We start from the raw sequence: 23690 nt of genomic DNA on the forward strand, positions 1-23690 counted from the left end.
TGTCTGCCCATTCCATCAACTTGTCTATGTCCATGTGATATTGTACATTGAACTTCGTGAAGTTCAGTCTTTGCTGCTCAAGACAAAGTCTCCGTTACACTGGGATGACAAAAAGCACACTGGGTGATTGCTTTGTTCAAGCACCTCTGTTCAGCCTACAGCCTCCTGCCATCGTCAGCTGCAGTCCCACTCTCATTTCTCCATCCTTAGTCTCCTACGTTGGAGCTACATTAGAACAAGGAAGTTTGAAGAACAACAACCTCATACAGAAGAGCAGCATGGAAACAGACCCTTCAGTCCAACTCATCCATGATGACCAGATATTCAAAATGAATCTAGTCCCATTTGCCAGCATTTGGCCCATATCCCGCTAAACCCTTCCTATTCATTATACCCATCCGGATGCCTTTTAAATGTTCTAATTGTACCAGCCTCCACCACTCCCTCTGGCAGCTCATTCGATACATGCACCACCCTCTTCATGAAAAAGTTGCCCTTTTTAAATCTTTCCCCTCTCACCTTAAACCTACGCCTTTTAGTTTTGGACTCCCCTACCCTGGGGAAAAGGCCCAAACCAATTACCCTATCCATGCTTCTCATGATTTTATAAACCTTGATAAGGTCATCCCTCAGCCTCCGACGCTCCAGGGAAAACAGCCCCAGCCTATTCAGCCTGTCCCTGTAGCTCAAACCCTCCAACCCTGGTGATATTCTTTCTTTTGGTTAGGTATTTTAGCACCCTTCAGGCTCAACATTGAGTTCAACCATTTCACGTTAAAACCCCTGTCCCCTACTTTTGGGCAGCATCTGGTGTTGATTCTTTTGTTATTCATACCTCCTTTAAACCCTTCTTTTGTTTTTTCACCAGTCCCATTTCCATCTCCTTTTGCCTTGCATCATCATTCCTGTTGTCTTTGAAATCACTCCAGACTTTATCATAATCTGCTTTGTCTGTCTCCCCCTTCCTGGTATTTGTACTTGCTTACAACCTGTTAGTGCCAACTTATACCAGCTTCCACGAAAAGTAACAGGCCTGAGTCATTCATTTCCCTCTCCACAGATGCTGCCTGACCTGCTGTGGGTTTCCAGCATTTTCCGTTTTTAATTTTGAATGAGTATTTAGCTGATTATTAAGAACTTACATCAGCCTGCTATCATGGGGATTACCAAGATTCTGAGTCCTGACAACAGATTGGAGGAAGCATTGGCGACAGAATGCCATTCAACTTTAATCCATAAAATTGGGACATCACATAAGGATGTGACAGCAGATCACCATCATGGGTAAATCCCACTGACTGATGGTGGACTTTACACAGAGTGGTTTTAACACCGATGACTACATGATCCTGTTCATGGCTTTTCAACTGATTCGTCCTGCTGTTATTGTTTAGCAGCAAACTGGTTTGTATTGTTGGCATTTTGAATAGAGAAACAAAATGCTTTTCCTGCTGAGTTTGAAACTCTGCACAGTCTGTACCTGTGGTTTGGATTAAAAATTATTTCTGGAGAGTCAGTGCCCCTCCTGCCAAATTTACAGTCCTTCTTTCTTGCAGGCATTGTCTCTGTTTGAGTAAGATTAAAGAAAGAAATATATGACAGTTTTTATGACATCAGGGCATCCCAAAATGCTTGATGAAGTACTTGTATGTTGAACATGTTCACTATTGCAATGTAGGAAAACTGGCAGCCAGTTTGTACACAAACTTTGATTACATAAATCACCAACAAACTGCTTTAAATGGTGCTAACACCTGACATTCTTTCTCTGAACTTTCCACTTTTTTACTTATCTCTTTTGAGGTACAACCGACCTTTTTGATCAAGCATTTTGTCACGTGTCATACTGTTTCCACTTTGGCTTGGAGTCAAATTTGTCCAATTCCACTGCTGTGAAGCACCTTGGGTCACTTTAGGAAGATAACGGCACTGTACTGTGCAAGTTCTTGTTGATCGAGAGGTAAATACTGGGGCAGACACAAGGGGCTCTCCTACTCTTCCAAATATACAACAGTGTCCTTTACAGCCAGCAGTGAGAAGGATCTTGCTTTGAGGGTACAGCATTGCAGGACAGCAGGGAAACACTGGATACTAGGCAGGTGTTGGAGTGCAGGGACATATAGCTTTGCGGTTTGTTTTAATGTTGGGGGAGCGAGGCTACCGGGACTGGGTAAGGCACGGCCGGTGGGGTGGGGAAGCGAGGCTGCTGGGACAGAGGCTATTTTTGTGATAGGTTCATTTCCTGTTATTATTCTTTTAAATATATTTTTTAAGTGAACAAGCAATGCACCTGAAAGCCTGCAAATGCTGCCAACAATGCACATACACAAAAAGGAAACTTAACATCATTCAGAAGTGACACAAAGCAGCAGTCTCAAAGATGGTGCCTTTGGAAGTGTGTCTAACTGAAGGAAGGGGAGGCCAAGACTCAATGACCTGGATCATATCCCATACTGAGTGCGAGTGACCGGGGAATCTGACTGAGAGGCCTGTGAGGCTGCAGCAGTAACTCCCATGCAGTGGCATCTATCCAGTGGCTATCCACAGAGGTAGATACCTCCTTCTTATACAGAGAAGATGGTCTCTGGCTCTGGGAAGGATACCACCCTGGGAAACATGGTGACTGGAGGAAACTGAGCAGTGAGGCAGCAACAGACAGAGGTGATCTATTCTGGGAGGGGCAATTCCATTTTTAAATCCCCAGCCTCCATCGCTCCCTAGCTCCCAGCACACCCCTCATCTTTCAAGACTCCCCCGAGACTCCCAGCCTACACCTCAACTCCTGCTTTCCTCTCACATTCCAGACTTCCCCTCCACCTTCCCGTCCCCTCACAACCCCAGCCTTGCCCCTCACCCTCCAAGCCTCCCCCTTAACCTCCAGCCTCCCTATTCCCCTCATCCCTTCACCCCAAGCCTGCCCCAGGTGCCCTGCCTGGCAATGTCAAGAGTCATTGAAGCCTGTTGCAGTCAGCTGACCCCCAGGGGCTGCATTTGTACATGTGCTGGGGTCACTTTTACATTACAAATAATCATTCCCCATTGGAACTAATTTCTATACAGACAACGAATTGAAAATTGATTTCTGTGAATATGGCAATGCAGGGGGTGTAGAGAATCTTTTGGAGGATCAGAAAGATGGTGGTCAAGTAAATTACACAGTCATACAGCGTGGAAGCAGACTCTTTGGTCCAACTCATCCATGCTGACTAGGTTTCCAAATGAAACTAGTTCCATTTGCCTGTTTTTGGCCCATATCCATTTAAATCTTTCCTATTCATGTACCTGTCCAAATGTCGTAACTGCACCTGCACCTACCACTTCCTCTGGCAGTTCATTTCATATTCGAACCACCCTCTGTGTGAAAAGGTTGCCCCTCATGTCCCTTTTGAATCTTTCTCCTCTTACCTTAAAATTACACCCTCCAGTTTTGAACACCCCTATGCTGGGGAAAAGACCTTTGCTATTTAGAGATAGTAGGAACTGCAGATGCTGGAGAATCCGAGACAACAAGGTGCAGGGCTGGATGAACACAGCAGGCCAAGCAGCATCATAGGAGCAGAGAGGCTGATGTTTCGGGCCTAGACCCTTCATCAGAAAAGCTATTTACCTTTGCTATTTACCTTACTTATGCTCCTCCTTATTAACTTCTCTAAAGGTCATCCCTCAACCTCTTACGTTCCAGTGAAAAAAGTCCCAGCCTATCCAACTCACTTTATAACTCGAACGCTCCAGTCCAGGTAACAATTGTCTGCTCAGAAGCTGACTGAAGCTGAAGTTAAAAATCCAACATAACCAGGTGTCAACAACAGGCAGAGCAGACTGACGAGTCTCATTCACAGCAGTGATGGGGGAAGGGCTCAGTTATGTTAAGAATTGATAAACAGCAGCAGATCAAAGACATATGTGGAGCTTTCTGGCATACAGTGTTGGCCAGAGTAATCAGATTCTCCTCACAACCAAGAGTGCAACATCTCCCTTGACCCCTTTCCCACTAAACTGCCTCTGTCCAGTCCTCATGTTCACCAATATTGTTAACCAGTTCCCTACTTTCAAGTAGTGTCTCTCTCTCTCTCGAATCAGCTGTCATCATCCCTCCTCAAAAACATTCAAATCTTGATCCCATCTTAATTGCAAACACCCATCCCTTCTCCAAAATTCTTGAACATGCTATTGCTTCCAAAATCCATTTACATCTTTCCCAGGACTCTTTATTTGAATCGCTCCAACCTTGTTCCTTAAACACCTGCTACCAAAGTCACAAGTTACCTATGAGGCTGTGACAAAGGTAAATACTCTTTCTTCGTCCTTCTCAAACTGTCTGCAGTCTTTGACAAAGCTAACTCCATCATTCTCCTCCCAACGAACACCTTCTGTGCTCCAGCTGGATGGAGCTGCTCTCCTCTGGTTCCATTCTTAAATATCCAACCAGAGTATCAATTGCAGTGGTTTCTCTTCCCACTCCTGCACCATTACATCTGGAGTTCACAAGGATCAATCCTTTGCTTCCACTGTGTCTCATACATATGCAGCCTCTCAGTGACACCACATTAGCACTAAAATAAATGCTGACACTCAAAACTATGATGCCACCATTCTCTCAATTCCTCCTCTGTTGCTAAGCTATCAGTTTGCTTATCCAACACTCAATGCTGCAAAATCAAGGTTTCCTCCAATTAAAAACTGGAAACACAAACTATTGTTTTTAGTACTTGTTACAAACTCATTTCCCTAGCTATGACTCCATCCGTGTTCCTGGCAAAAGTCTGAGACTATTACATAACTTGCACTTACATAATATCTGTAGCATAGTAAGGTGTCTAAAAATGCTTCACTCCACAGTGCTATCAAACACAATTTGACACTGAGGTACATAAAGAGACATGAGGGTGGAGTTAATAATGTGGTTACAAAGGTTGGTTTAAGGTAGACTTTAAAAGGAGGACTGAGAGAGGCAGAGGGGTTTAGGAAAAATTGCAGAGTTTAGGGCTTAAGCAACTGAAGACACGACCAGTAATGGTAGAGTGATTTCAATTGCAGAAGCACTGGAGGCGAGAATTAGAGGGGTGCTGAAATCTCAGAGAGATGTAGAACTCCAAGTGGTTACAAAGAATGGGAGGAACATGGCCATAAAAGGGATCTGTAAACATGATTGCTCGGCACTTGCTTCTTCATACTTTATTTAAGATATTGGTAGACTTGAAAACACTATATCCAATCTACAGAAGATAAATGTGCGAGCATTTATAGATGTCATGTGATCCAATATTATACAGTTGAATGTCACATATTCAGAATATCACATGATCAAACTTCCAACCAGAGCTGGCAAACACAACATAGGCACACACACTTCTGTGTGCACATGCAGGAACACACGCAAACACATACAGAGGACCTTCCCTTGGGCTTCAAAACACGAGTGTTGGGACCAATGGCAGACCTCTCATATATTAGAATTGATCTTTCTCTGCAGCTGTAAACACTATATTCTGCATTCTGTTCTATTACTCTGATGTACATATGTAAGGTACGATTTGTCTGGATAGTACACAAAACAACACTTTTCACCGTATCTTGGCACATGTGACAACAATAAGTCAAATCAATGGAGGAGGTTTCCGAACTAGAACTTGGAACCAGAATAAGGAAGGGGCTGTTTTCCAGAAGGTGGCCTAATGGTTTGTTTCTTATTCACAGTCCAATAAATTTTGAAAGGTAGGCTTTTGATGCTGTAGGCCCAATCAGAGGGCCACTAGCTCCAGAACCTTGATAGACACATGGCAAGGAGTGGGTTCTGCTGAGGCAAGCACCACAAAACGGAGGCAGCTTCAGAAACATACATTTAAACTATGAATACAGAGAGGCAAGCAAGAGGTCCTCACAGCAGAGAACAAACCCCTTTTGGCAGCAGTGTCTGGGCCATGGGTATGGTGGCAGACCCCTCTTTGTGGAATGGAATTTCTGCCTGTGAACGTTCCTCAGTTTGTGTACGTTGTGGTGGGGGAGGGGGCTGCTCATTTGCTCTCAAAATACCAGTTGCCCTCTAAATCACATGCCATTGGGACCTTAATTATTTAAGTTTGTTTCCCTCCCGCATTCAGTGGGCAGATGTATCCTTGCCCACCTCTGAGAAATGTCCCCAGTGACAGCAGTGTGTTGGGGAGTAGTCCCAATCTGAGCTCCTTGCTATTTCCAGCCAGCCTATCTTCATGCTCGACACGTAAGGCCAGAAAATCTCTGTCCCTAAAATAGATTCGTATTGATAGACATCTAAAGTAAATTCACAACCAATAAAATACTTTTGAAGTTTAATCACTGTTGCAATATAGAAAATCTGGCAGCGAACTTGCACAGAAGTAACAGTGTGGAGCTGGAGGAACACAGAAGGCCAGGCAGCATCAGAGGAGCAGGAAAGCTGACGTTTCGGGTCAGGACTCTTCTTCAGAAGTGGGGGAGGGGAAGGGGGCTCTGAAATAAATAGACAGGGTGGGGGGATTAGGCCGGGAAAGTTAGTTGGTATGGTGATAGCAGGTAGGAAGTGGTAGGAATTGATCAGTGAGGTGGGAGGAGCAGATTGGTGGGAGACAAGACGGACAGGTGAAGGAAGCGGGGTTGAGAGGGAGGGTTGGTCTTGGGATGAGGTTGGGAGTGGAGAGATCTTGAAGCTAGTAAAGTCCACATTGAGACCATTGGGTTGTAGGCTTCCAAGGTGGAATATGAGGTGCTGCTCCTCCAGTTGTTGTGACACTGGAGGAGACCCAGGATGGACATATCGTCCAGGGATTGGGAGGGGGAGTTGAAGTGGTTTGCAACTGGGAGGTGTTGTCGTTTGTCACGAACTGAGCGTAGGTGTTCTACAAAGTGGTCTCCGAACCTCTGCTTGGTCTCACCGATGTAGAGGAGGCCACATCAGGAACAGCGGATATAATAGACCACATTAGCTTATGTGCAGGTGAACATCTGTCTGACATGGAAGGTTTTTTTGGGGCCTGGGATGGAGGTGAGGGGGGAGATGAGGGGGGTGGTGTAGGGGCAGGTGTAGCACCTCCTGCGGTTGCAGGGAAGGGTGCCTGGGGTGGTGGGGCTAGTGGGGAGTGTGGAGCAGATGTGGGAGTCACGGAGAGAGCAGTCCCTCCAGAAGGCAGATAAGGGTGGGGAGGGAAATATACTTTTCGTAGTGGGGTCGGATTGCAGATGGTGGGAGTGGCAAAGAATGATGCTTTAAATCCGGAGGTTAATGGGGTGATACGTGAGGACAAGGGGAATTCTGTCTTTGTTTTTATTGCGGGGAGGGGGTGTGAGGGCTGAGGTACGGGAAACGCAAGAGACGCGGTCGAGGGCGTTTTCAACCACTGAAGAGAGGGAAGTTGTGGTCCTTGAAATACGAGGACATCTGGGATGTTCGAGAAGGGAACGCCTCATCTTGGAAGCAGATGCGGCACAGGCGGAGGAATTGGGAGTACGGTATCGCATTCTTGCAGGAAGGCTGGTGAGAGGAGGTGTAGTCTCGGTAGCTGTGGGTGCTGGTGGGCTTGAAATAGATATCAGTTTTGAGGTGGTCACCTGAGATGGAGGTGGAGACAGAGAGGTCCAGGAAGGAGAGAGTGGTATCAGAGATGGTCCAGGTGAACTTGAGGTTGGGGTGGAAGGCGTTAGTAATGTGGATGAACTGTTCAAGCTCCTTTTGGGAGAACGAGGCGGCGCCGATACAGTCATCGATGTAATGGAGGAAGAGGTAGGATATAGTGCCAGTGTAGCTGCGGAAGAGGACTGTTCCACATCCCGACCTGAAATGTCAGCTTTCCTGCTCCTCTGATGCTGCCTGGCCTGCTGTGCTCCTCCAGCTCCACAGTGTTATCTCTGACTCCAGCCTCGGCAGTTCTTACTATCTCTCTTGCACAAAAGTAAACTCCCACAAATATCAATGTGACCATGACCACCTAACTCTGTTTTCTCATGACATTGATTCGGGGTTAACTATTGGCCAATAAATCCAGCTTTATTTCCCTGCTCTTTTTCAAATCAAAACAGTGCAGCAAGATCTATTACAGAGAGATCAGTTTAACATCTCAAGCAAAAACCAGTACCAATGGTAAATTCAACATTCCCTCAGAATCACATTTGATTCTTAGTGTAGATTTATGTGTTTGATCCCTGGAGGGAGTTTGAACCTGGTTCAGGATTCAAACCTGGAGCCTTATGACTCAGAGGCAGACACAAAGACTCACACACACACAAATAAGAGTAAAATACTGTGGATGCTGGAAATCTGAAACAAACACAGAAAATACTGGAGAAACACATCAGCTTTGGCAGCACTTGAAGAGAAAGCTGTTTCGAGTTCAGTATGGCTCTCCAGCAAAACTCAAGACCTGCTGAGGTTGTTCAGCATTTTCTGTGTTTCTTCCATGCACACGTACATGGACAGATAAATACATGGACAGGGGGACACATGCACAGTATTGGTCCAGTTCTGGAAGGTGCACTTTAGAATGGGAGTGAAGGCGTTGCAGAGAGAGCAGAAGAGGTTTATATGAATAATTCCAGCCATGGCTGAGGACTTTCAAGAATGAAGATAAACTGGAGATTCTGGGAGCAGAGAAGGCTGAACGGAGATCGGGTTGAAATGCTCAAAACGAGGAGAGGTCTGGACAGAGTGAAGAGAGAGAAAAAAGAACCGGAGGGGTCAGACTACAAAGCAAAAGGGAAATGAGGAAAAGCTTCATAACACTGAGTGGTTAGGGTGTGAAATACACTGCCTGAGAGTGTGGAGGAGGCGGGTTCAAATCGAGGCACTCAAAACGGACATAGATGGTTGACATAACAAGGTGTAGAGCTGGATGAACACAGCAGGCCAAGCAGCATCACAGGAGCAGGAAGGCTGACGTTTCGGGCCTAGACCCTTCTTCAGAAATCTTCAGAAAATGGTTATTTGAAAAATGCACAGGGTTACAGGAGAAGGCACTCGGTGATCTGTTCGTTTGTTGAGCTGGCACAGAGATGATGGACCAAATATCCTCCCCCTCCCCCCGCGCCCCCAATGTACACTGTAATGATTCTGTGATTCATACAGAATGAGACACAGACAAGAAAAGTGCACAGATTTCGAGACAGAGAAACATAACATCCGCACAGCGACACAGTTCATTCATTTACTGCCAAGACACGTCAGTCAATTGAGAACGTAATAACGTGACGCTGGAACGAAAAATGAACGGAAGAATTCAACCGGTGAATTTAAAAGTAAGTCTCTTACCTTCAGAGATAGCAGGAACTGCAGATGGTGGAGAATCTGAGATAACAAGGTGTAGAGCTGGATGAACACAGCAGGCCAAGCAGCATCAAAGGAGCAGGAAACCTGATGTTTCAGACCTAGACCCTCCTTCCGGATACTAACCCTAACCCTCTTACCTTCAGCTTGTCAGTAAACAGCTCTGGGAAGAAGAGCCATGATTGGCTCGATGGGTTCAAACGTCAGGAAAGGTGGAGACTGAAGGCACAAAGCGAGGGTGGGTCAGTCAAACCCTCCACCCTGAGGCATTGTTTCAGCTTCGATTGAGTTTTATTGAGGACATCGAATGACAAAGAATAAAATAAATCAGGAATTTTAGGAAACTAACAGTTGACACACGCAAGCAGCATTCCCTGATTCCTGGAGGCGCCGGTTCATCGGTTATAGCTTGCGCTCGGTAAAAACAACTTGCATTTACGCAGCGCCGCAAAACTATTTGCTTCCAATGAAACATGTTTCAAGTGCAGTCGCTTTAAACTGTCAGCAGAAAGCGGTGCTGCCGACAGAGCCGCTCTCTCAGCGCTGAAACGAACACCGGTTTAACCGTTTTCAATGTGCAGCCCACGGACTCGCTGTAAAATGCCTGCGGGAAGTTTAAATTTTCAATGCGCTGTTCCCCACAATTCCAGTTTATCACCTGGGCTACTTCCTAATCGAGGAAACGTCCGACCAGGGCATTCTATAAGGCTTTTATAAGATAACACACTGTGGAGCTAGAGGAACACAGAAGGCCAGGCAGCATCAGAGGAGCAGGAAAGTTGACGTGAGAGAGATGGTAGGAACTGCAGATGATGGAGAATCTGAGATAAGGTGTAGAGCTGGATGAACACAGCAGGCCAAGCAGCATCGGAGTAGCAGGAAAGCTGACGTTTCGGTTCTAGACCCTTCTTTCTCGACCCGAAACGTCAGCTTTCCTGCTTGGCCTGCTGTGTTCATCCAGCTCTACACCTTGTTATCACAGGATAACCTGAACCGCTTTAGTAAAGGCGAGTTTATTTTGTTGCATTAATTTGGGCATTGCCACTATTCAACATGGTGCAAACTTGGGAAATCTTCATGATCATTTGAAAGTAATTAAGGAGAGGTTAGAGACACCCAAATCAAAGCAAATTCCTGCGCAAGAAGTCAATTATCCTGCCACAACCCAACAGAACTTGCCTCCAACCCCACCACCAACACAGCTGCCGCCCTATCCATACCTCTCCCCCTACCCTTACTCCCTCAGACACCTCCACAGTCACTCAACCATTCACACATACATTAATACACAGCACCTGTTTCAATACTCCCAAATATTTTCAGTTTGTTAGCAAACACTTACCAGAATACAGTAGCCACTGCTATAAATTATGGGCATGACTTCAGAAGAGATTTTCTCCACTACGCTTCTTGAATGCTGCAAGATCTTCCATTGGAACCAGATTAATTAAGGAAGGTAGATCGGTATTTAGGGGCTCCCACTGTGAGGAAGGTTTGGGCGTCTGGATTGTGGATTGTGACCTCACTTTTTGAAGTGGGGCATGACTCTCTTGACTCAGTGAGAGCCTTTCTTCTGTCATACTGTCACTCCTTGACCTGAACTGATCCCCAGTTCTCCTCAATACTCACAGTCCCCTCTCTCTAGCATTCTCACCACTCTAGTACGTTTAGCTCCTCTCATACTGTCATCCCCCAATATTCAGTTAACAATAATACTCTTCTCCGTACACACTGTCACTCCTTTTCTCAAATACTGTCACCTCTCACATATTTTCTCACCCCAAATCCCCACGTCTAAAACAATCTTCAAAAGGAGCTAGGACAATTGTGCCCTTAGTTCCTGGAGCTGGTGGGATGAAAAGCTCACTGTGCAACCTAATGTTAGAACAAACAATCTTGAGTCATGCAGAAGTAGAACTGTGGGGTAATACATGGACAGTCAATGTCATGATCACTGGGCAACTATGGGGTGCCCATTGTGTTAAAACTGCTGTATTGTCAGTAACACAACAGCCAATATACACACAGCAACAAAAACAAAGTTGCTGGAAAAGCTCAGCAGGTCTGGCAGCATCTGTGGAGGAGAAAACAGAGTTAACGTTTCGGGTCCGGTGACCCTTTCTCAGAACTGACATACACACAGCAAGGTCATCCTGACCAAATAAATCTTGTTTTTATAATAAAGGATGAGGGATACATATTGGTAAGGACATTGGAGGAAACTTCTTTTCTGTGAACAATGTCACAGGATCTTTTATGTTCACCTGAGAGAATCAACAGGCCGTGGTTTATGCATCATCTGAAAGGTGGCAGTTCTGACAATGTAACCGTCCCTTAGTAATCTACTGGAATATCAACCTTGATTTGGCACTTGTGACTTTGGAATGTGGCCAGAACTCTCAACCTTTGACTTAGAAGTGAGTGGGAATACATTGAGCCACAGCTCAGAAACATAATCTATTATTCTTAACACCACTGCTCTGCATTCAGTATAATGTTAAAATACCCCATTAATCCTAATAACATTGTCTACACAGTACAAAAAGTATCATACACTATTGTTCCTATTCACACTGCTCCATGTATAGCATAGAATAAGGAATATGTTATATCTTCTGTCTTGGATCACCAGGACAGGAACTCAAGGCCTTGATTTAACATCTCACCTGAAAAGTGGCAGCTTCAACAGGACAACACACCCTCAGTACAGCATCTAGATTATGTGCCCGATTCCTGGGCTGCGATTTGAACAGTGAGCTAAAGAGACAATAGGGATTGCAACTGCAGTTAAATTAACAAGAAATGCATCAATGTGTTCATGTGAAGCCTTGGTTTAAAATATTCACTGTGTAAAGATCTTCAAGCACAGGGTAGAGGAACTTTGTGAGAACATTTTAATATGATGATTAAAAACCAAAAGAACTGCGGATGCTGTAAATCAGGAACAAAAACAAAGTTGCTGGAAAAGCTCAGCAGGTCTGGCAGCGTCTGTGGAGGAGAAAACAGAGTTAACGTTTCGGGTCCGGTGACCCTTCCTCAGAACTGACATACATACAGCAAGGGTCACCAGACCCGAAACGTTAACTCTGTTTTCTCCTCCACAGATGCTGCCAGACTTAATATGATGATTCCCACCCACACATCAGTATTTCCTGAGGAAGGGGAAAGGATTTCCAAACCTCAAAACAACATCATGTATGAATGTCACCTGTTCAGTTTGAAGCCTGGTTATCAGGCTTAAAAATCAAATTTATTTTACTCAGAATGCAGCTTGGATAGTCAGTATCCTTGTTAAGAAGATACCTCATTGTGAACTGGAAACAACAACTGCATTTACATATTGCCATAACATAGTAAAGGGTCCTAGAGTGTTTCGCAGGTATAACATTAAACAAATTATTCACGCTGAGCCATGTTAAGTGTTCTTAGGATAGATGATTAACAGCTTAATCAATAAGATAGGCAGTGAAGAGATTTTAAGAATGAATTCCAGAGCATAGATCATGAGTTAAGCATTAGGCTGGGGATTAAATCTGATATCCAGATCTGTATGTGGTAATGACTCCCTTCACTAGTTAAGCCAATGCAGGTCCTGTCCACACACCTTGGTATTTGGTCCGAGGACAGTGTTTCCCAAATGTTTTCCTATTGTGAACCCATTTTAATGCCTCAGACTTCATGTGACCCAGAGTGAAAATTTGGGGCATGGCATATGAAGGCAGCTGAGGATAGGCTTCAATTTCTGAGAGGCTGCAAAAGGGTTCCTTTAATTTTTGACTGGAAATCAACAGGAGTTGAGTGTTGATGAAAAAGCAAAGTTTCTCCAACAAAAAAACTAACTTTTCACAGGAAGTTTTGCAGCAGTAATCGAGTCTCAGAGAGCAGTCAGTTAAAGCAAAACCACCTATAGGAAAAAGTCTGAGCATTTAAAGGGGCCTCGCAGATGTCAGAAATCAGTCTGAACTCCACAGCAGCCATTGCTGTGACAACATGCAAGCCCAAAATTTTGTCTCATGATCACACTGGGGAATGTGTGGTAACCTACAATTGCCCTAGTATTTTGTACCTATATGGACAAAGAAGACAATCACTGTACAGTTCAGTTCAGAGAAGCTAAGCTTTCCTGTCACATGTTTGATTTGACAGAGCTGTTTGACGAGTAAAATGCCATCAGAAATTCTAATCTATGGGCCCCACAGGCTGTATGTGCTGAGGGTAAAGCTTGGAGCAGATGCCACAATGACTCAAGGGAAAAGACTACAACGTCCAACCCCTCCTACCTTAGTAGACTGAGAAGCTGGAAACCATATAAAAGTCTCACAAATTCTGGAATAATTGAGACTGCACCACAGTATGTTTCACGTTAATATATTTTGTAAATATAACCTCTAATTGTTGGTGTAGGGAAACGTGACAGAGCATGATATTTTATGTAATTTCAAATTTGAACTGTTATGTAATGAGCATTTATAAATTTTGTGAATAAAGCATTTTTAAAAAGAAAAATTCTTGCTTTTGAATGTGGTTCAGTTACCGGTACTGGAAAGTCTGTGGGCTGCGTACATTTGCAACATTGGGCATGCTAATCTCTGATCTCCAGATAGGCCAACAGTTATTGAACTGTTCTCCACCTTCATGTGCCGATAGTGAATGTTGGCTGACTATTGAATCCTAACAGTTTGATTTTTAACTTTTTGTTATGATCCCTGTTGATGGTCATACTGGACAAGTCAGATTTCAGAGTGAAATTCTTCAAATTCCCAGAATGGATTGATTGAGCACAAGTTATATTTTTGCAGTTTGGTTACTGTAGTGGTCAGCCATTGAGTATAAGGCTGTCAATTTGCTCTTCATGAAAGAACATAAGTTTATAACACAGAAGAAAATCAGATCAGTATATATAGATAATTTGGCAAGATCTTATAAGGATCATGGAAAGATTCAACCCTTTACTCCCAGCAACATTCCTTACAGACACTCAACCCTAATCCTATCTTCACTTCCTAATTTCTCACTGAATTAATAAACTTATAAACGCTTACCTTTGATGACTTTCTGCACCCTCACTGGACAGAATTCTTTCCACCTCTCCAAGATAAACAGATGCAGGCTAACTCAATAAATATTCTCTGACTTTAACTATTTTGATGCTTCTAAACCAGCACATGTGTGTATCTGAAGCTTTTCTTCTGAACTGAACTTGCATCTGGCTCCTGACCCCTAGTCCCTCTATGTGCAGGCCGCAAAAGCTCAACTTAGCAAACACTTAATCAATTTTCTCAGTTCACTTGCTTAGTTACTTAGCTTAATCACAATTTCTTGCAAAGGCTGTTTTGACCCAATGCTAAAAGTAAATTATTTCTGACCCTTAAAAAAAAGGTAACTTTCACAGAACTAAATGCCAAAATTCCATTTGCCACTTCTTTAGGACCCACGTTCCCAAATAATAATAAGACCTTTATCACACATCTTTCGGTCATACATGTACATTTTCATGGGAGCTGAATGCCTGATCTCTTGAGGTGGCAGCAAACAGCATTTATGGGAACACACATTTTGCCAATTTAACCTATATCTAAGATTATGTGGGATAACTGAGCTAGATTTGATTATCTAAATGGAAGTAATCGGCTCACAGTACTGGGATCTTCCAAATTCTAAGCTAATTGAGTACTGATATAAATTTCATTCAAGAAAGTATATGGGAGCATTATTCTGGAAGGATAAAATCAAATGAGATGATGAGCCTATTCTGAAGAAGAGGCAGTGAACTTGAAATGTTAACTCTGTTTTCTCTCCGCAGATGCTGCCAGACCTGCTGAATTTCTCCAGCAATTTCTGTTTTTCTTTGGGACAAGGAGCCTTTTTGTCATCTGAAGGTCTTGTGACTGTTGTGATCTTGTGATGAGACATCATTGGAAAGGAGGAAAGAAAAAAAAAATCACATCAATACAAAGATAAGAAAGAGCTATTTGTGTAAAAAAGACAACAACTTCAGGCAATGTGAAGATGCCTGGAACTTTACAGAACATTAACCCTTTCCAATGTGATTTGAGCAAGATATCAACATAAAACTATTCAGTCAAATTAGAAGCGAACCCAGCCTGTTAGAGGCATAGAGTGTGTTCAGCTGATACAGAGATGTATCACTGTTGGGCAAGAGATAAAAATATGTTACAAACAATCTGTATATTTACAAAATTTACACCATAGAATTATAAGAAGATAGTTCAACAACCTATTTATTGTTTACTGGAGAAGCTTGAGAAGAAAACAAAATCAAAGTTGACTTCATCTTATTGTTGCTGAGATTCAGTGCAGAATTCAGCTGGGAATTCCTTGGTGTAAAGGTGTCACAGATTCGAGAGTCCTGTTCAGTAGCCGGTAGCACAGTGGTGAGTTTTGAAAAGATCTCTGGCAATTCTTTTCCTGTGTCTTTTATTCAAATTACATTTTATGTCTTTAAGGTGTCAGTTTTGGCTCAATCAATGATAGCACTTGGCACCCTAAGAGATTCAAGTAAGAATCACAGTGATACTCCTATCTAGTTTGTACTGTTTCACTTGGAGGTATTGGAGTTGCATTGTCAAAGGTGCCATCTTGCAGATGAGATATTAACCTGTGGACCCTTGCTGCTTTCTGAAGTGAGCATAAAAAAATTGCCATGGTAGACTATGAAGATGTTCAGGGAAGTTCACCTGGCTAATATTCATCCCTCAACTCACATCTCAATTGATTATCTCATTATCGCACACTGCTGCATGATGAGATATTAGCTGTAAAGCACTTTGAGACATTCTTAGGTTGTGAAAGGTGCTATGTAAGTGTACATCTGATCGTCTTTCTTTCTCGTTTACTTTGTTTATTTACACTGGTCTCCTTTCCTCAACACAATCTGTATTTTGTTTTCCATTCACTCCCCAAGACCTGACCTGTATTAAAGTTCAGTGGGGCTGATCTCCCACTGTGTACCTAAATAATATGCCTTGGCAGGCTGTGGGATTCTGGAGACCTTCCAGTCTAACCATACACTTGCCTGATTTTCATAAATGTTAAGCATTGCAATGAGAATTACCACAAAATGATCAAGAGAAGGAACTCTGAGAGATTTTCCATATGGACGAACATGATCCACTGAAATCAACAAATTTAACGATTTTCACACTGAGACTGTCGGGAAAATAGAAATATTCAGCTACTTGTGCCTGTTCTATCATTCAATTAGGTTATTGCTGACCTCATTTCAACTAAATTTATCTGCCTTTGCTCCCTTTATATCCTGCTACAACAAGAATATGTTGATCTCAGTCTTAAAAATTTTAATTGAGCAATGGTACTTCTGCATTTTTAGGATACGTTTCTGCATTTCCTCTCCCATCAGAAATGCTTCTTCATTTCATTCCCAAATGCTCTAATTTTAAGATAATGCTAATATGTCTCGGATTTCCCCATGAGAGGAATTGTTTCTTTGTGTCTGTCCTATTGAATGCCAATTTATTCATCAAATAGGTCATCTCTCAATTCTCCAAACTCGACAGTATATAAACTATTTTTTGCAACATTTCCTCAGAATTTATCCTTTCAAGTGCAGGTAGCATTCTGGTGAGTTTAACAAATGAGAGCAGTCAAGCTGTTTAACTGGCTTTACAACATAAAATATGCAGGTGCTATTTTTCAGCTGAAACTTTAAATCAAGGCCACGCCTGTTTGCTGAGGTGAATGTAAAAGCTACATGGCACTATTTTGAAGTGCAGGGGCGTTATCCCCAGTGTCCTGGCCATTATTTATCCTTCAATCAACATCACTTAAAAAAAGTCTGGTTTGGGAGAAGTTTACTGTGTGCATATTGACACTACATTCAACGGTGATTATGCTCCAGAATTAATTTGTTGGCTTTTGAGACATACAGTGCTTGTGCAAAATCCAACAGAAATGCACAGCTTTCTTCTTTTATATTTTCCAGGCGAAAAGTCCTGAAGAACGTTTTAGGATTGTGTGGTCAAAACTACCAGGAGTGATTGAGCAGTGTGAGGCTCTCTTTTAGAAAAGAGATGATCGAGGGTTGGCTTGACAAAGGTTTTTAAAATTAGGAAAGGTTTGAATAGAGTAAACATAGAGATGTTTCTGTTCGTGAGAGGGTTCAAAATGAGAAGCCGTAAATATAACAGGGTGTCAAATAAATCCAGGAGGGAATTCAGGACAATCATCTTCACCATAGGAATGGTTAGGGATTTTCTTTTATTTGTTCACAGGTATTAAGCATTGCTGGCTGGGGCCGCATTTATTGCCCATCCCAAATTCCCCTGGAAAAGGTGGTGATAAGCTTTCTTCTTGAACCACAGTAGTGGTTGGGGTGTAGACACACCCATAATGCTGTTAGGAAGAGAGTTCCAGGGTTTTGACCCAGCAACAGTGAGGGAACAGCAACATTGTTCCTAGTCAGGATAATATGTGGCTTGGAGGGGAACTTGCAGGTAATGCTGCCTTTGCCTTAAGTGATAGAGGTTGTGGGTTGGAAATGTGTTGTGAAAGGAGCCTTGGTGAATTACTGCAGTGCATCTTGTAGATAATACACATTGCTGCCACTGTGCATTGGTGGTAAGGTGAGTGAATGTTGAAGATGGTGGATGAGGTGCCAATTGAGCAGTCTGTTTTGGCTTGGGCAGTGCCAGGCTTCTTTAATGCTGTAGGAGCTGTGCCCATTCAGGCATGTGGAGAATATTCTAGCACACTCCTGATTTGTGCCTCGTAGATGGTGGACAGGTACTGGGAACATAGGAGGTGACTTACTGACCACAGAATTTCTAACCCCCAGGATGTTACTAGCAGGGCATTTAGAGATGGTAATGACCTTGAACATTAAAGACCAATGGTTAGATCTTGTGGGGGATGGTCATTGCCTGGCACTTGCGTGGTGAAAATATTATTTGCCTCTTCTCAACCCAAACCTAGATTTTTGTCCTTGTCATGCTGCATATGGACACAAACAGTATCTGGGAAATTGTGAATGGTGCTAAACATTGTGCATTCACCAGCAAACCTCCTTATATCTGACCTTATGAGAAGGGAAGGCCATTGATGAAACAGCTGAACAAGTTTGGGGCAGGTTGGAGGGTTTGAATTATAGGGAAAGGCTGAATAGGCTGGGACTATTTTCCCAGGAGTGCTGGCGGCTATGGGGTGGCCTTATAGAGGTTTATAAAATCATGAGGGGCATGGATGTGGTGAATAGCCAAGGCCATTTCCCTGGGGTGGGGGAGTCCAGGATTAGAGGTCATAGGTTTAGGGTGAGAAGGGAAAGATTTAAAAGGGACCTAAGGAGCAGCTTTTTCACTTAGAGGGTGGTGCGTGTATGGAATGAGCTACCAGAGGACGTGGTGGAGGCTGGTACAATTACAACATTTAAAAGGTTTCTGGATGGGTATATGAATAGGGAGGGTTTTAGAGGGACATGGGCCCAATGCTGGCAAATGGGACTAGGTTAATTTAGGATATCTGGTCAACATGGACGAGTTGGACCGAAGGATTTGTTTCTATGCTGTACAGGCTATACAGGCTGTCTGACTCTATGACATTACCCTGAGGAATTCCTGTAGTGCCGTCTTGATTACTGAAATGATTGATCTCTAACAACCATAGCCATCTTTCTTTCTGCTAGGTTTGACTCCAAGCCTGTTACTGTCCTGGAACAGCCTGCTTAGTGTTGCAGTTAGTTCTGGAATGTTGTCAAGACCCTTAACTTTTGCAAAGCTCAGTGCTTTCAGCTGCTTCCTGATATTGCGTGCAGTGAGTTGAATTCGTTGAGGATTGGCATCTGAGATGCTGGGAACCTCCAGAAGATGCGAAAAGGATCAGCCTTTTTTAAAATTCATGCGTTTATTGCCCATCCCTAATTGCCCAGAGGGCAGTTAAGAGTCAACCTCATTTCTGTGGGTCTGGAGTCACTTGTAGGTAAGATCAGGTGAGGATGGCATTTTTCTTTCTAAAAGGAGATTGGTGAACCAAATAGGTTTTTTTCAGCAATGGTTTCACAGTCATTATTAGAATCTTAACTCCAGATTTTTATTAAAATCAAATTGTGCCATCTGCCATGGCAGAATTTAAATCCAGGTCCCCAGAACATTGCCTGGGTCTCTGGATTAATAGTCTAGCAATAATACCTTAAGGCCATCACCTCAGCACTTTCAGTTGAAGATGCCTGCAAATGTTTCAGCCTTGTCTTTTGCACTGATGTGCTGGACCCTCTATTGTTGAGGAAGGGGATTTATTTGAAGTCTCCTTCTGCTGTTAGTTGTTTTTCCTTCACAGATGCTGCCAGACCTGCTGAGCTTTTCCAGCAACTTTGTTTTTGTTCCTGACTTACAGCATCCTCAGTTCTTTCAGTTTTTACTTGCATTTATACAGTGCTTTTCACAGCTTTAATACATCCGAAAAACCTTCCACAGCCAATGAAACACTGTCAATACTGTGGTTTAGGAAACACATCTGCTGATTTGAGCATAGAAAACTCTCACAACCATCAAATAAAAGCATACTGTGGATGCGAGCGGTCTGAAATTAAAACAGAAAAGTACTGGAGAAATTCAGCAGATCTAGCAGCATCTTGGGAGATAGAAATAGAGTTACAATGTTTTGAGTCCAATTACCCTTTTTTTTTGGAATGTCATAGAATTCCTATAGGGTGGAAGCAGGCCATTTGAGTTCACACCATCCTTCCAAAAAGCATCCCAGCCACATCCACCCCCCTACCCTATCCCTGTAGCCCTGCATTTCCCATGGCTAATCCACCTCATCTGCGCACCTCTGGACTGTGGGAGGAAACCGGAGTTACTGCAGGAAACCCACATAGACACAAGGAGAACATGCAAACTCCATACAGGCAGTTATCAGAGGGTGGAATCAAACCCAGATTCCAAGTGCTGTGAGGCAGCAGTGCTAACCACTGAGGAGGAGCAAATTACTGCAGATGCTGGAATCTGAACTGAAAACAATATATGTTGGAGGTCACAGTGGGTCAGGCAACATCCATGGAGAGAAAGCAAGCTACGTTTTGAGTTTAGATGACTCTTCATTAAAACTAAAGTGACGTGTGGAAGGGTTAGCATTTATGCAATAGTGAGAGGTTGGGAGTTGAAGTGGGGGGAGAGAAAGAATATTGATAGTTCAGATTAAGTAATGAAGAGGATTAATGAAGGCAGAGCGATGGGCGTGACCTATGTGGACTTAAGTAAGGCGTTTTGTAGACTGGTTAGCAAGGTTAGATCACATGGAATACAAGGAGAACTGGCCATTTGTATACAGAACTGACTTGAAGGAAGAAGGTCAAGGGTGTTGGTGGAGGGTTGCTTTTCAGACTGGAGTCCTGTGACCAACGGTGTGCCACAAGGATTGGTGCTGGGTCCACTGTTTTTTGTCATTTATATAAATAATTTGGATGTGAACATTGGAGGTATAGTTAGTAAGTTTGCAACTGACACCAGAATTGGAGATGCAGTGGACAGCGAAGAAGGTTACCTCAGAGTATAATGGGATCTTGATCAGGTGGGTCAATGGACGTAGAAGTGGCAGATGAAGTTTAATTTAGATAAATGTGAGCGCTGCATTTTGGAAAGGCAAATCAGGGCAGGACTTATAAAATTAATGGTAAGGTCCTGGGGAGTGTTCCTGAACAAAGAGACCTTGGAGTGCAAGTTCATAGTTCCTTGAAAGTGGAGTCCCAGGTAGACAGGATAATGAAGAAGCTGCTTGGTATGCTTTCATTTATTGGTCAGTGCATTGAGTATAGGAGTTGGGAGGTCATGTTGCGGCACTGCAGGACAATGGTTAAGCCACTTTTGGAATACTGTGTGCAATTCTGGTCTCCCTGCTATAGGAAGGATGTTGTTAAACTTGAAAGGGTTCAGAAAAGATTTACAAGGAGGTTGCCAGGGCTGGAGGGCTTGAGCTACAGGGAGAGGCTGAATAGACTGGGGCTATTTTCCCTGGAGCGTTGAAGGCTGAAGGATGACTTTATAGATGTTTATAAAATCATGAGGGGCACGGATAGGGTAAATAGACAAAGTCTTTTGGCCGGGTTGGTGAGTCCAAAACTAGAGGCCATAGGTTTAGGGTGAGACGGGAAAGATTTAAAAGGGACCTAAGGGGCAACTTTTTCACACAGAGGGTGGTGCATGTATGGAATGAGCTGCCAGGGGAAGTGGTGGAGGCTGATACAATTAGAACATTTAAAAGGCATCTGGATGGGTATACGAGTAGGAAGAGTTTAGAGGATATGGGCCAAATGCTAGCAAATGGGACTAGATTTATTTAGGATATCTGGTCAGCATGGACGAGTTGGACCGAAGGGTCATTTAATGCTGTATAACTCTATGACTCTAAGTGATTGGAATGTGAGAATGGCAGAACAATGGTGTGTATAACTGCCTGACTGGAAAGAGCAGGCAGTCCCACTGGAGTAGGGGGAGGAGAGAGAGGGTGACAGAGAATGTAACAAGCAAAGCTAAAAGAAAGGGAAGGAATGGGGTCACAATTTGAATGTATTGAACTCAATACTGAGCCTAGAATGTTGTAAATTGCCTAGTTTGAAGATAAGATGTCTCCAGTTTGCGCTGCAATTCACTGGAGCATTGCAACATGCCAAGGACGGATAAGTGAGCGTGCAAGCAAGGCACTGCACTGAGCCAGTGTCTCAGATGAGACAAGGGACAGAGTTCGAGAATCATATTTTCAAATGCCATCTCCACATTAGCACGAGCTGAGCTACCTTTTGTAACTGAAGTTGAATTAGGATTCAGTAGGTCTGTTATTTAATTCAGTGACTATTGCAAGGATGTGTTAATCACAGCTCATTGTGTCCCATTTAACATACATTTCTTGACTCCTTGTTAGGGGCAAATCTTCGAAAATTTCTAATCAGGTAATGTGGAGGGTGTTACTGCTGCTCTGATTTAAATTGCCCAGTCTTCTGATTTGCAGAGGGAGACCAGTGGAATATCTTGGGGGGGAATGTTAACTTAAACATCTCAGTCAGTCACAATTTTTTGCCCTTGGCAGGCCCCATTTCCATCTTGGGCATCATTATCATCACAAATTCTCTGGAGGTCATCCGTCAGTTACTGACAGACTGAACAATTGGCAGATGTGGGTTTGAGCTCGAATATCTGATGTTCCAATTTCTCATCATTTGCAAGAATGAGGGCAGATGAAGATGCTCCAGTCGAAGCTCCTCTGCTCATCAGTTCCTTTTTCTTTTCTTTTCCTCTTTGCAGCAGTTTTTCTTCCCCCCTCCCAATTTCTTTAACTACCCTACCCTACCTGGACAATGGAGGTGAGATGAAGGGAGATGAGTTGCATCCGGAGCCCGGGCGGGAGCAGAGCATACAGGCTGAGTCCCGGGGCGGGGAGCAGAGGGTACAGGCCGAGTCCCAGGGCAGGGAGCAGAGTGTACAGGCCGATCCTGGAGCAGGGAGCAGAGTGTACAGGCCGAGTCCCGGGGCGGGGAGCAGAGCATACAGGCCGAGTCCCGGAATGGGGAGCGGACCGTACAGGCCAAGTCCTGGGGCGGGGAGCAGAGTGTACAGGCCGAGTCCTGGAGCAGGGAGCAGAGCCTACAGGCTGAGTCCCGGAGTGGGGAGCAAAGCAAGTGCAGGCTGAGTCCCAGAGTGACAGCAGTGCAGGCCAATTCTCAGGCGGAGTTTGAGAGTGGCAGTAAAGCAAACGTGGGCTAAGGCCCAAAGCAGGGAGCAAAGCAAGTCGCGGCTGAAATCTGGATGGCAGCAAAGTGAGTGTGGGCCGAGTGCCAGACCGGGTGCTGAGTAAGTCCTGGATGGAGGCACCATGACCTTATGCTCTGAAACCCAATCCCAATGGGCATGGACTCATGTTGAAAAAGGACTGTGTGGACCATAACTTGAGTACTTTACAGACACTTTCTATTCACAGCCTTGACATCTAAAATCTGTATTCCCATACTAATCTTTTTTTACTGTTTCAATTCTGTGACAACACTTAAAGTACCTGTACCTAAGTACCTTATTCCTACGATGGCGCTGAGAGGCAACATTACAAACTTCTCACTGCACTCATTCAAGTGCACGTAGCAGTCAAGGCTATTTATTCATTCAATTAACACACACTTTGCAGCACAGACACACTGGGTGGCAATCAGGAACAGGAAACTTTTTTTAAGCTGAGGAACCCAGCCTGATCAGTGAGACAGGAGTACATGCAAATTTCAGATCCAGAGCCTGCATTCAACACAGAGTTAGAATATTACAAAAACAAAGTTGGTGGAAAAGCTCAGCAGATCTGGCAGCATCCATGAAAGAAAAAACAGAGTTAACGTTTTGGGTCCAGTAACTCTTCCTCGGAACTGTCAGAACAAGTTCTGAGGAAGGGTCACTGGACCCGAAACGTTAAC

At 43.7% G+C, this 23690-nt stretch overlaps 1 protein-coding gene across 1 annotated transcript in view; it reads right to left on the minus strand.

The window, feature by feature from the left end:
* Positions 1-9304, minus strand: part of si:dkey-5i3.5 (uncharacterized protein LOC565091 homolog) — a 19276-nt gene extending 9972 nt beyond the window's left edge. Inside the window, 1 exon segment of the mRNA XM_020511697.2 lies at positions 9257-9304. The gene's annotated coding sequence lies outside the window, so the exon portion shown is untranslated.
* Between the last annotated feature and the right edge of the window lie 14386 nt (positions 9305-23690).

This window comes from Rhincodon typus, chromosome 22 (assembly GCF_021869965.1).
Source record: "Rhincodon typus isolate 14 chromosome 22, sRhiTyp1.1, whole genome shotgun sequence".
Classification (NCBI taxonomy): Eukaryota; Metazoa; Chordata; class Chondrichthyes; order Orectolobiformes; family Rhincodontidae; genus Rhincodon; species Rhincodon typus.